Raw genomic sequence first — 15,125 nt, 5'->3', positions numbered from 1 at the left:
AATAAAAGTTCCAGAACTCCTGAGAAGAATATTTTTGCTTCATTTATTTTTCAGGATCTCGACATGCCTGCTGAAGGTCACCATTCATTGCCTATCGACCAATGCCTTTGAGAAGGTGACGAAGAGCCATTAATATCTCAGTGGTTTAATGAGGTGGAGTCACATAAAAGGCCAAATCAGGTGAGGATTTCGTCTGCCACAAGAAGTGGCACATTAGAGTGGCGCGGTGATGTAGTGGTCGAGGCAGAGAATTCCACTCACAACTCTCTGTGAGAAAAAGTGTTTCCTCATCTCTGTTCTAAATGACTTACCCCTTATTCTTAAACTGTGGCCCCTGGTTCTGGACTCCCCCAACATCGGGAACATGTTTCCTGCCTCTAGCGCGTCCAAACCCTTAACAATCTTATATGTTTCAATAAGATCCCCTCTCAAATATAGACAATATAGACAATAGACAATAGGTGCAGGAGTTGGCCATTTGGCCTTTCGAGCCAGCACCGCCATTCAATGTGATCATGGCTGATCATCCACAATTGCTACCCCTTTCCTGCCTTCTCCCCATATCCCTTGACTCCGCTATCTTTAAGAACTCTATCAAACTTTTGTGTGGAGGGGGGGGGGGTTGATTGGCAAATGGGTGGAGCAAGTGTGAAAGGCCAGAAGTGAAAAGGAGACAAAAGTGTGTCAGAGAAGGAGAAAAGAGGAATGAAATGTAAAGCCAGAGGGAGAGATATGGGTAGAATGGGACAGGGTGTGGGGAAAAGGACTGGATAGTAGGAGAAATGGAGGAGGCCCAGGGCAGAAAGGTCTGTATGGGAATGGGAAGATGTCCTAACAAATGAAGCATTATAATTAAGCCCCATTCTGCTGTCCTTAGAAGACCTTGGCAGTGTTCCTGCTGACCTGACCCACACATCCCTCAATCAACACGTTATAGATTCATGCAGTCATACCTTATGGAAACAGACTCTTCGGCCCAACTTGCCCATGCAGACCAAGATGCCCCATGTACCCTTGTCCCACCTAAGTTCATGTGCTAGGAGCAGAATTAGGTCATTTGGCCCTTCAAGCCTACTCCGCCATTCAATCATGGCTGATCCATCTCTCCCTCTCAACCCCATTCTCCTGCCCTCTCCCCGTAACCCCTGACACTCTTACTTCTTATTTCTTACTTGTTTCTAAAGAAGGGTCTCGGCCCGAACCTCCCTTTTTCCTTTTCTCCAGAGATGCTGCCTGCTGCGCTGCCAGCTTTTTGTACCTATCTTCGGTGTAAACCAGCATCTGCAGTTCCTTCCTACACACTGCACCTCATTGACTGCGTAGCACCTTGTAAAGATTGTAGTGGAAAGCGGTGCGACAGGACTATGACAACCTGCCATCCAGGCCACACACAAGGCTACCATTCTGTATCTCTGCTCCACCTGCATCCTATCTCACACACACACACACACAAGTCTGTGGTGTTGATTATACACGCTTTGAACCAAAGATCCTATAGCGAGCAAGATAGATCACTCGATGAAAAAGACGTAGTACGGTCATGGGCAGATTCATGGGTAATTTTAGGCCCCATTTCCGTAACCGGCTTCCGTCTCCGCACCAAAGATCCCATAGCGGAGCAAAGATACTAGTGCGGAGACGGAAGCCAGAAGACAGAGACTTTAAGATTTTGCCTTCCACCACAGTGAGGAGGTGTTTGGTGAACTCACATTGGTGGATGTCAAATTTGTGTTGATTTTGTGTTTTTGTCATTTTTTATTATATGTATGACTGCAGGGAAACGAAATTTCGTTCAGACCGAAAGGTCTGAATGACAATAAAGGAATCGAATCTAATCTAATCTAATCTTAAGGAAACATCCTCGTAAAAAGAAAAGTTATTTGGTAAAAATCTTCTCCTCACTTTCAGAATTATAATTTATTAACACAAACTGTTCCCCCGCAACGTTGATTACACTGCGAGTCAGGTGGGTCGGGTTGGGTTACTGAAATGGATGAAAAAAAGGCCCACGTTCCGCTCCGTTGCGGACTACACGTCAGCCCATTGCATTGAGTGGTGTATCTTGCTCCGCTATAGGATCTTTGCTTTGAACAACACGAGTAATCAGCATGGAACTCAGAAAATGGAAGAAGATTAAAATGGTGCAGAGTGAACACAGACTCACAGCTGTCGTCCAATGTGTTCAAATGCAAGGCAGGTTTTGTGTTACACAATTGGCAATGTAACTCCGTGTCACTCCGTGTGAAATTTGCATTAATGGCGTATTCATTAACACCCTCAGAGAACAGTTGAAGCACCATGTAATGTGTGCTTACATGCCATACAAGCATTTAATACATACTTAACAAACCAATTAATTTCCAAGGAGAGAAATTCAACCTGTTGAATTTGATTCGCCCACCACTAAAACTGACGACCAATTAACAGAAAATAAAGATCAACATTTAAAAGAAATTAAAAATGTATGCAATAATGAAACTCCAGCACTATTAGTTTAGTTTAGTTTAGGGTCCTGTGTACCACCGAGGTGCAGTGAAAAGCCTTTTGTAGAAGACTATCCGGTCAGGTCTGAAGAAGGGTCTCGACCTGAAACGTCACCCATCCACTTTCTCCAGAGATGGTGCCTAACCCATTGAGTTATTTCAGCACTTTTTGTCTATCAGCAAAAAGACTATGAATATTGATTTCTCTTGAATATTGATTTAACTTCAAGTAACCCCTGCATTCCCCCTCTCTCCATCCTTCACCCAAGTCCCACCAGCTTTTTGTTCTCACCTAGCTCCAGCTAACAATGACCCATTTCCTTTAACATTGTTACTTTCTTGCATATCTTTCATTCTCTTGTTTTATATCTCTCTACATCATCGTCTATATCCCTCATATCCCTTTCCCATGACTTTCAGTCTGAAGAAGGGTCTCTTCCCGAAAAGTCATCCATTCCTTCTCTCCAGAAATGCTGCCTGTCCCGCTGAGTTACTCCAGCATTTTGTGTCTATCTCTGGTTTAAAACAGCTCCTGCAGTTCCTCCCTACACAAAAGGCTATACATGATTACAATCGAGCCATGCACTGTATACAGATACAAGATAAAGGGAATGACATTCAGTGCAAGATAAAGTCCAGTAAACCCCGATTTAAGATAATCCGAGTGCTTCCAGTGAAGTAGATGTTCGCTCAGGACTGCTCTTTAGTTGTTGGCAGGATGGTTCAGTTGTCTGAAAATTTGCAGTGGTCATCAGTCCCGAAGGGTTGTGACACAAAATGTCGCCTGTCCATTCCCTCCACAGATGCTGCCTGACCAGCTGAGTTCCTCTAGCACTTTGTGTTTTGCTCAGTAGTGGTGCTGCTGCATCTGCGACTGCGACTGCGACTGTGGCTACGACTGCGACTGCAGCCGCGACTGCGACTGCGACTGCGACTGCGACCACGACTGCGACTGCGACTGCGACTGCGGCCACGACTGCGACTGCGGCCACGACTGCGACTGCGACTGCGACTGCGACTGCGACTGCATCTGCTGCTGCGACTGCAACTGCGACTCAACTGCAGTCTGTCTGTCTCTCTTCCTTCTTTGTCTTATCGTTAATGTAAGATGTATGTATGCAACAGTCTATTTTTTGTTGTATATTATGTGGGGGGGCCTTGCTGAGGAAGGGGGGTCTTTTTTTATCTCTGTCTTCAACGGAGATGAGTCTTTTTTTCCGTGTCATATCTCCGTTCGCGCTGCGGCCTGGAGCTGGGCGACCTCCAGCTAGGATCGACCTTGAGGGCTCTGGTCGCTGAGCCTGTGGACTCGCGGAGCTGGCTGACTTTCCGAGGTTGTAGTGTCGCTGCGATTGCGGTTTCAACTCGACCTTTGGAGGCTTTGTAGGCTTCGGCCGCGGACCCTGTGGCCTGTAACATTGGGAGCTCGCAGGTCCCTGGTTGGCGACCGACTTTTCAGGAGCTCCAGCCACAGCAACTTCGTCCACCCTGAATCGCAAGGCTTGAATTGGCCCGTTCGCAGGACCTTTCATCGGGATTCAAGATCGGAAGGCTCACTGGCCTCGACGCAGCAGTTTGACTGCCTCACCGTGGGAAAAGAAGCAAGGAAGAGATGACTTTTTTTACCTTCTATTACAGTGAGGCTATAAATTCGATTCAATTCAATTCCAGCATCTGCAGCCTCTCGTGTCTCCACTTTACTGCTCCACTGTGAAACCTCCTCAACGTATAACTTTCAATCATTTGTTCTATGTACCTTTTCATATCTCTCGATTCTGGGGTTGCCAACTTTCTCATTCCCTAATCAGGGACAAAAGGCCAAAACACGGGACAAATTCCCGACGACAATTCGTTGACCGACTCGGCTGTGAATGATGAGTTGGCCCGGGTGCTGGACCACACACAAAGTCCAGCCGGCGGGAGTTTTGGCATGGGCGCCTGACTTTGACTGCGAAGTCCGGCACCCCAATCCAACTCATGAACCGATGATCGGTGGTGTCGGCGGTAAGCGAAGGTCTGAATTGTCGGACAGCTGGACGGGCTGCCGACCGACGGGGCCACGGGCGAGGCGCTGTTGCTGCATTCCATGGGCTGCACTATGTCGGGACGGGTGAGGCGGGGCCAGTCGCGGCGCTCCGACCCGACGGTCCTCTCGACCCGAGTAGTAGCAGTCAAATACGGGACGAGGGTAGTCCCATATGGTACAAACCAATTTAGCTCATACTGGAGCTAATATGGGACTGTTGGCAACCCTACTCGATTCCCTCCCCCCTAACTCTCAGTCTGAAGAAGCTCTGTTAGGCAACTTGGTTGCATGGATGAGTCGGGCTGAGATCCTGTTTCCATGCTTTTAATACTGTGTATCTATGACTCTGTAACTTGGAATATTTTCTCAGAAGCAAGGAAGAGTGAAGAACAATGGGCCATTATGGACTCCACCCTTCCTGTGGTCATCTGTTGCCAACCCTGAGCTGTGAATCTGTGGAATTCTCTGCCACATAAGGCAGTGGAGGCCAATTCACTGGATGTTTTTAAGACATGCTAGTTAGATATACTGTAGCTCTTAGGGCTAACGGAATCAAGGGATATGGGGGAAAAGCAGGAACAGGGTACTGATTTTTGATGATCAGCCATGATCATATTGAATGGCGGTGCTGGCTCAAAGTGCTGAATGGCCTACCCCTGCACATATTTTCTATGTTTCTATGTTCTGGTTGTTCTGATATTTCAATCTGAAGATGGGTTCCAACCCAAAATGTCACCTATTACTTTTCACCAGAGAAGCTGCCTGACCCACTGAGTTATTCCAGCTTTTTGTGACTATCTTCGGGGTAAACCAGCATTTGCATTTCCTTCCTACACAGCCTATTTGAAGGATGTTCTCCTCCTCTCTCCATCAGAGGTTCTGTAAGACCCTCTCACACTGCTCGCCACCGTGATTGCTGCTTCTCTCCTGCTCTTCAACCATGTTCTGATCCAGATTCACTGTCACTGCCACGTCTTTATACTCAACACTTAACGTTGCTGCCATCTTGTCTCAGGTGGCTCCCAGCTCCATTTTCAGGCCTCCCAGTTGGAGCCCAAGAAGGATTTAAGGTCCAGTCTGAAGAAGGGTCTCGACCTGAAACGTCACCCATTCCTTCTCTCCAGGCATGCTGCTCGTCCCACTGAGTTACTCCAGCATATTGTGTCTATATGAGGTTATCTACACCCCATCAACTGCTTCATAAGTTCAAAAGTTCCAGGAGCAGAATTAGGTCATTCAGCCCATCAAGTCTACTCCACCAGTCAATCATGGCTGATCTATCTTTCTCTCCCTTCTCCCAATAACCCCCGACACCCGTACTGGTCAAGAATCTGTTAATCTCTGCTTTTAAAACATCCATTGACTTGGCCATGAAGAAAGCGAATGGCATGTTGGCCTTCATAACGAGGAGTTGAGTATCTTTTAGCTTAGTTTAGAGATACAGCGCGGAAACAGGCCCTTCGGCCAACCTATCTCGAAACGGTTGTCCCAGAGATGATCCCTGCACACTAGCACTATCCTACACACACTGGGGACAAGTTACACTTATACCAATACAAAGCCAATTAACCTACAAACCTGTACGTCTTTGGAGTGTGGAAAAAAAAATCTAGGAGAAAACCCACACGGTCATGGGGAGAACGTACAAACTCCACACAGACGGCACCCACAGCTGTGATCGAACCCGCGTCTCTAGCATTGTTAGGCAGTAACTCTACCGCTACGCCACCGTGCTGCCCTCTTTGCGACGGCCCGCCGGGTCCTTCTCGTTGGGCAGCGCGGCAGATCCCAGGGGTGAAGGTTTCAAGGTCAAGGTCAGTTTATTGTCACATGCACCAGTTAAGGTGCAGTGAAATTGGAGTTACCATACCGCCATACTAAGTGAAAAGCAACAAGACTCTCAGCCACATAAAATAAAACTTAACATAAACATCCACCACAGCGGCTCCCCACTTTCCTCACTGTAGTGGAAGGTAATAAAGTCCAATCTTCTCCCTCTTTATTCTCGGGGCTGTCGAACCATCCGTAGTCGGGGCGATCAAAGCTCCCGCAGCAAGAGATCCCAAGCCCTCGCGTCGGGGCATTCGAAACTCCCTCATCGGGACGGTTGAAACTCTCCGCGGCTTGGAGCTCCCAAATCGGTCTCTAACCAGGGACCGCGGGCTCCACAATGTTAAAGTCCGCAGGCCCGTGCTTGGAGCTCTCCACAGTCGATCCCCAGCAAAGGGGTCGCAAGCTCCACGATGGTAAGTCCGCGCCGCGCCCACGGTTGAAGCGCCGGGTCGGTCGCCAGGAAAGGCCGCGCCACTCCACGATGTTGGGCCGCAGTGGGGACGGAGATACGATACGGAAAAAAATTTGCATCGCCGTCGAGCAATGAGATTGAAAAAAAAATTCCCCCCCCTCCTCCCCCCCCCCCCCCACATAAAACAAACCAAGGACAGTAAAACATAGCCTTTAGCACGTATTTAAAATAACAAAACAGAAGACAGGACTGTTGGCGAGGCAGCCACCCAGTGCATCCAAGAACATGGGTAGGTGACGTTTAGGGTGGGGACCCTTCTACAGACGTCACCGTCCACGTTCTCCAGAGATGCTATCTGACCAACATTGACCTGCATTTTGTGCTTGGCTCAAGATTCCAGCATCTGCAGCTTCTTGTGTCTCTGTCTTACGTAATCATATACTTTACAAAAGCTTCATTCTTCTTATTCCACTCCAGTCTGCTTCTTACCGCAGGACCTAAGAATTTGCCCCACCCAGCAACCATGGTATTATTATGCATGTGCCTTAATAGAACACAGATGCAAGTCCTATGGACTTTGTACACTGAAAATTACTTACTGTATGGAGATGTTTCAGTGGATGCAAATTGTTATGTCGTATCGTCGTACTGCACAGAAACAGGCCCTTCGGCCCAACTCGTCCATGAAGCCCCAGCCAAGCTAGTCCCACTTGCCCACCATTCTCCCTCAAACCCTTTCCTATCCATGTACCTGTCCAAATTCAATATGATCATGGCTGATCATCCAACTCAGTATCCTGTACCTGCCTTCTCTCCATACCCCCTGATACCTTTAGCCACAAGGGCCACATCTAACTCCCTCTTAAATATAGCCAATGAACTGGCCTCAACTACCTTCTGTGGCAGAGAATTCCAGAGATTCACCACTCTCTGGGTGAAAAATCTTTTTCTCATCTCGGTCCTAAAGGATTTCCCCCTTATCCTTAAATTGTGACCCCTTGTTCTGGACTTCCCCAACATCGGGAACAATCTTCCTGCATCTAGCCTGTCCAACCCCTTAAGAATTTTGTACGTTTCTATAAGATCCCCCCTCAATCTTCTAAAATCTAGCGAGTGCAAGCCGAGTCTATCCAGCCTTTCTTCATATAAAAGTCCTGACATCCCAGGAATCAGTCTGGTGAACCTTCTCTGTACTCCCTCTATGGCAAGAATGTCTTTCCTCAGACTAGGAGACCAAAACTGTACGCAATACTCCAGGTGTGGTCTCACCAAGACCCTGTACAACTGCAGTAGAACCTCCCTGCTCCTATACTCAAATCCTTTTGCTATGACCTTGACCTTTCCACTGACATGACGTTTCCACTGGATCCAAGTGGACACGGTGGTGCGACTGGTGGAACCACTGCCCTAGGGTGCCCGAGACGCGGGAGCGATCCCGACGTCGGATGCCGTCCGTGTGGAGTTTGCACGATCACCCCGTGGCCGCGCGGACCCCTTCTCGCGTCCCAAAGATGTTGCGGCCCTCAATCAGTCTCTGGTGTGTAGAGGCAACTCCCTGGTTAACTCATCCCTTCCCACCCAAACAACTCCCTCCCGAGGTACCTTTCCCTGCCACCGCAGAAGATGAAACACCTGCCCTATATCTCCTCCCTCAAATCTGTCCAGGGACCTCAACAGTCCTTTCATGTTATTCAGAGGTTCACCTGCACCTCCTCCAACCTCATCGACTGTATCCATTGTTCGAGGTGTGGACTCTTATACATTAGCGAGACCAAACATAGACTGGGCAATTGTTTTTGCTGAACACCTTCGTTCAGTCCGCCTGGACCTACCTGATCTGCCGGTTGCCAAACACTTTAATTCTCTTTCCCATTCCCACACTGACCATTCTGTCCTGGGCCTCCTCCATTGTGTATGTATACATTGTGTATGCAAGCAAAGAATCTCACTGTGCCTAGTCACAGGTGACAATAAAGTATTCCTATTCCTATTCCATTGGCAGACTGCGGCCAAACGCAAATTGGAGGAACAGCACCTCATATTTCTCTAACTTCTAGTAACCCTTGCATCCCCCTCTATCTCTATCCCTCCCCCACCCAGCTTCAAAGTCATCTTGTTGAGTCTCATTGTCTGTTCATTTTTACCTTGCCCTCAACTAACAATAACCTGTTTCCTTTATCATCATTACTTGTTTTGCATATCTGTCACTCATTTGTTCTATATCTCTCTGTATCACCATCTAAATCTCTTGTTTCCCTTTCCCCTGACTCAGTCTGAAGAGCATTGACCCGAAACGTCACCCATTCCTTCTCTCTAGAGATGCTGTCTGACCTGCTGAGCTACTCCAGCTATTTGTGCCTATCTTCTGATGTGTAGATCGTGGATGAGAACTAGGGACAACACAGAACCAGCGTGAACGGGCCACCGATGGCCAGCATGGGCTCAGTGGGCCGAAGGGCCTGCTTCCACGTGTATTACATTAATACTCGGCTAGACTAACCTGCAACAGATGTATTTGTGTCTCATTCCAATCCCTGAATCACACATATTCAAACTCCACATGCTCGCTCCAGAGTTAATCCCTCAAGGAATAGACATGGAAACACTCTGGTTCCAAGTTCCTATCCAATTACCTGCCATAAATCCTCAATCTCGCATTGTGGCTGGGTCAAAATCCTGCACCATTTATTGGTGCCAACAAACTACATGATCATAAAAACCAGTTCACGATTCATGTTTTTCTGGGCAGATCCAGGCAGCACAGTGGTGCAACCAGTAGAGTTGCTGCCTCACAGCCCCTGAGACCCGGGTTCGAGCCCAACCTCGGGTGCTGTCTGTGTGGAGTTTGTACGTTCTCCCTGTGACCATGTGAGTTTTCTCCAGGTGCCAAAGACATGCAGGTTTATAGGATAATTGGTTTCTGTAAATTGCCCCTAGCATGTAAGGAGTGGATGAGAAAGTGGGATAACATAGAACTAGTGTGAGCGGGTGCCCGATGGACAGCGTGCACTTGGTGGGCTGAAGGGCCCATTTCTATGCTGTATTATTTAGTTTGGTTTACCTTAAAGATACAACGAGGAAACATGCCATTCGGCCCACCGAGATCCCCATACACTCGTACTATCCTACACACACTAGGGACAATTTAGATTTTTTACTGAAGTCAATTTGCCTACAAACCCTGTACGTCTTTGGAGTGTGGGAGGAAACCAGAGCTTGTACCTTGAGTGCAAGGTTGACAATCGAGAGCAAGGGGGACCTTCGAGAGCGAGGAGGACCATCAAGAACAAAGGGGGGACCCGGCGGAAGGGGGCATCGAGAATAAAGGGGGGGACACGGCATGGTGAGGGGTCTGCTACCACATGCGGTGGCAGGGTGTAGATAGGATTTTTAAAAACTTTGTAAGCGCCAAAACGTGGCGACACTTATGTACTGCCAAGGTGAGGCCTGCTGTACGATTTCACCGGGTTGTTGGCAAAACAATGCACTTCACTGCACCTAGGTACAAGTGGCAATAAAGCATCATTGAATCAATCCAGACGGCATTGTACTTTAGGTTTAGAATGTTACCTGATCTACAATAGGCTGCATAATGTGAACGTACTCGCTACAGTTTAGAAGACTAATGGTTAATTACTTTTCATGATATTAAAGCAAATTGCCACAGACAACTGTGGAGGCCAAGTCACTGGGTATTTTTAAGGCGGAGATTTTTTCACACAGAGAGTTGTGAGTCTGTGGAATTCTCTGCCTCAGGAAACTTTCAAGAGAGAGCTCGATAGGCTCTTGAAGGAGTCAGGGGATATGGGAAGAAGGCAGGAATGGGGTACTGATTGGGGATGATCAGCCATGTGGCCTAGTCCTGCACCTATTGTCTATTGAGATTGACAGATACTTGATTAGTAAGGGTGTCAAGGGTTATGGGGAGAAAGCAGAAGAATGGGGTTAGGAGGGAAAGATAGATCAGCCATGATTGAAAGGTGGAGTAGACTTGATGGTCGAAGGGCCTAATTCTGCACCTATGACTTATGAACTTATGGTATCGTAGATAGAAACTATATCCATTCACCAGGAAGTTGGAAACAAGAGAATATTGCCCAAAAGTTGCAGGCAAATTCTTCGGGAGTGAGGATACGACACACAACTATATGGTCACAGAGGCAGCATGGTGGCGCAGCGGTAGAGTTGCTGCCTTACTGTGCTTACAGCACCGGAGACCCGGGTTCAATCCCGACAACGTGTGCTGTCTGTACGGAGTTTGTACCGTCTCCCCGTTACCTGTGTGGGTTTTCTCCGAGATCTTCGGTTTCCTCCCACACTCCAAAGACATACAGGTTTGTAGGTTAATTGGCTTGGCTTAAGTGTAAATTGTCCCTAGTGTGTGTAGGGTAGTGTCAATTTGCAGGGATCGCTAGTCCGGTGCAGACTCGGTGGGCCGAAGGACCCGTTTCCGCGCTGTATCTCTAAACGAAACTAAGGTGCAGATACTGAGTCCGATCTTAACTTCAAACTTGAGATTGTTTTCTTTTAAACAGTTAGGAAGGAACATGGGAAGTCACTGCAGGGCCATGATTTCTTTGACTGGTGGCCCCTAAATTGGCTATGCCTGGCTGTTGCCATAAACAGCCTGACCCAAACATCGTCCTACCCCTTTTTAGGGCAGCGCTGTGTCGCAACTGGTAGAGCCGCTATTTCACAATGCTAGAGACCTAGGCTCGATCCTGACCTCCGGTGCTGTCTGTGTGGAGTTTGCACGGGCGACTGCGTGGGTGTCCTCTGGGTGCTCCGGTTTCCACCCACTTCCCACGGACATGCAGGTTTGTTGGTTAAATGGCCCAAATTTTCCCTAGGGTTCAGGGGATGGATGAGAAAATGGGATAACTGAGAACTAGAGTGAATGGGTAATCAATGATCAACGTGGATTTGGTGGGTGAAAGGCCTGGTTCCATGCTGTATCTCTAAACTGTGGATATTTTCAACTTCGCTTTTAATAAGCACCAGCATTACATGTCCCTCTGCCCTTTGCCAATATGCAGGCTCTTTATTTCCTGAATATAAAAAAATCTGGATATCTCACTTTAACGTGTATGGAATCAAATTGGCAGGAACACATTGATTATTTAAGTGCCAGTTGCTGAAGTATTTAGTGAGCTTCAGGGTGGATTAGTACTGGGTGAGATAACAGAATAACTTAGAAGCAAGGAGCTCCAGATGCTGGCTTACAAAAAAAAAAAATCCACAAAGTGCTGGAGTAACTCAGCGGGTCAGGCAGCTTCTCTGGAGAACATGGATAGGTTATGTTTAGGTTCGGGACCCGTTTTTCAGACTGATTGCAAGGGGGAGGGAAAGTAAACTGGAAGAGTGGAGGGGCAGGGCAAAGTGTGGCAGGTAATAGGTGGATAGATGTGAGGGGGGTGTTGATAGTTAGTTGATGATTGGATAAAGGCCAGAGATGGAAAGACAGAAGGTATGAGACAAAAGAATTGAAGAGTTGCAAAATTGTGAAGCTAGAGGAAGGATGTGGCCTCCTCTAAGTCGGCGAGACCAAGCGTAGACTCGGCGACCTATTTGCTACACATTTCCGCTTCATCCGCCAAGACCTACTGGATTGCTAACAATTTTAACTCCTCTTCCCATTCCCACACTGACCTTTCTGTCCTGGGCCCCCTCCATTGCCAGAGTGAGGCCACAAGCAAACTGGAGGAACAGCACCTCATATTCTGCTTGGGTAGCTTACATCCCAGCGGTATGAACATTTAATTCTCCAATTTGAATTAACTGCACAATCCCCACCACCCACCTCTGCCCCCACTCGCCCCTTTCTCCTCTCCCCCCTCCTTCCCCTGTTCCCTGCCTGGGCTCACGCCTATTCTCCCCTCCTCCTCCACCTACATTCCTTCCTCTAGCTTCACAATTTGCAATTCATCATTCTTCCCAAATCACTCTAATGTATCTCCAACTTGGCTTTGAGCAGCAGACAGAGAGAGAGAAACAAAAAAACACACTTAGGGAAAAGATTTAGGGAAAAGATTGGGGGGAAAGATTTAACAGGAACCTGAAGGTAACCTTTTTACACAAAGGGTGGTGGGTGTATGGAATGAGCTGTCGTAGAAGGTAGTTGAGGCAGGTACTATCGTTATGTTTACGAGACAGTTGGAAACAGGAGCAGAGAACCCGGGGGGGCCAGAGGGGACACGTCCCCCCCCATGTTTTGAGAGGTGGGGGACATCTCCCCACAAGTTTTTGTAATCCGGATTTTAAAGCCCGGTGAAATATTTGCTTTCCGCGAGACAGTGGGGGTGGGACTGCTGATCGAGGGCGCCGATTGGACGAGAGAGACGTCGGTCAGTAGGCAATGTGGGCGGGACATGATAATTCAGTGCGATGATTGGAGGAGGCAGGAGTGGGACTGAGGATAGAGTGCGGTGATTGGAGGAGGGAGACGTGGCACAAACCTGCGCCTCATCCGCAGCCAGGATCGATCCTGGCCGGCTCTCCGGCGCTGTCCAGAGTGCCCCCCACGGGTGGCCAGACAGGTCGGCAGTCAGGTGCGAGCGGTGCCCCCAGGCCCACAGCCAGCGCTAAACCCAGCTCACTCTGCCTGTCCCGCCAGGTGAACCTACAGCCTTCCTGGACGCGGGAAATATGGCCAGCATGGGGAAGCAGCGCTGGTGTCCCGTCAGTCCAGACAGGGCTGTAGTTAACCCGGTGAGACAGGCAGAGTTGAGCTGCATTTAGCACTTGATGAGCCTCCGAAGCCTCGCGCGTGTGTGTGTGTGTGTGTGTGTGTGTGTGTGTGTGTGTGTGTGTGTGTGTGTGTGTGTGTGTGTGTGTGTGTGTGTGTGTGTGTGTGTGTGTGCGCGCATGCGCGTGTGGCCGCCAAAATATTGTGCCCCCCGGTCCCCTCCATGTTTTGATAGCGAGTTCCGCTCTTGGTTGGAAAGGAACATGGATAAGATAGGGTTATGAGCCAGGCACGGGCAGGTGGGATTAGTGTAGATGGGCACGTTGGTCGGTGTGGGCAATTTGTATGGCTCTGTGACTCCATGACTCTTTGCAAGTTTAAATCAGTCAGTGTTTTCCGGAAGAAACAAATCACATTCCTTCAACGTGAAGCCAGTGAATGGAGAAGGTGCCTGGCCCATTCACCAATGCCCGCTCCCTCTCCTCCACCTCTTACCCTCCCCTGCCTCTTTCTTCACCACCACACCCCCGTCTCTACCGCCACTGCTCCCCTCCTCCACCCCATGCACTGGCTCCAAATGCAACCTCTACACAATTGTATACATAGTCCATTTTTAGCATCATTCCCATTCAACGGACACAATGTAATCTCTACAATATGTGTGTGTGCCTCACATGTTGCCATGGCACTGCTATGCACCCTTAACTAAAAAAAAAGAATGAAAGCATTATGGCTGTAGGCTTTGAAGTGAAACACTGGAACCTAAATAAAGCACCGTGATAATAGTCACGCAGTATTTTTTCATTTATTCGTTCTTCATGATGTGGATGTTGCCAGCAATGGCAACATTTATTGCTCATCCTCGATTGCCCTTGAGGAGGTGGCGATGAGCGAGTGGCTTGAACTACTGCAGTGCTTCCAATGGAGGGGCGGCACGGTGGCACAGCGGTAGAGTTGCTGCCTTACAGTGCCAGAGACCCAGGTTCCATCCAGACCACGGGTGTTGTCTGAACGGAGTTTGCACATTCTCCCTGTGACTGTGTGGGTTTCCTCCAGGTGCTCTTGTTTCTTCCCATGTCCCAAAGACATGCAGGTTTGGCTGCTGAACAGTCACTCTGTACTCACAGTCACCTGATTCTGCGGCTTTGCACGGACATTTTAATAACTCTGGCACTGGCCACTCAAATCAGCTGCCCTGGACATTTTAATGATTGTTTTTACTGTATTTTAATGTTGCTGTTTTACCTGCTTTTAACTATTTATACTGTTTCATCAGGGACTGGATTGTTTTTACTGTTATTATGTGTGAAATGTTTAAGTTTCATGTGCGATGCTCCGGTATTCCCTGGGAAACGTCTTCTCATTTTGCACTGTACAACTGTTGCTTTGAAAGATGACAATAAAGGTTGATTGATTGATTGATTGATTAATTGGCTCCCGTAAATTGTCCCCAGTATGTAGGATAGTGCTAGTGTAGGGGTGATTGCTGGAGTCATCCTCAGACGCTCTCCGTTGAGGGAGTATATCCCTTTTCCCCCCGGACTCATCTGAGTCAACGGGTTTGTTTGACTTGCGGGTGGTTTTTCCCGTACTGCAGGACCACCAACGGAGCTCCTCCTCCTGCAACAAGTCTCCTGCCGGTTCAGCTGCCGGCGCTATGTCTGGAAACAAGACCTTCGCCCGCTA

Source organism: Amblyraja radiata, chromosome 1 (assembly GCF_010909765.2).
Source record: "Amblyraja radiata isolate CabotCenter1 chromosome 1, sAmbRad1.1.pri, whole genome shotgun sequence".
NCBI classification, from domain to species: Eukaryota; Metazoa; Chordata; class Chondrichthyes; order Rajiformes; family Rajidae; genus Amblyraja; species Amblyraja radiata.
Note: the sequence above shows the minus strand (reverse complement) of the source record.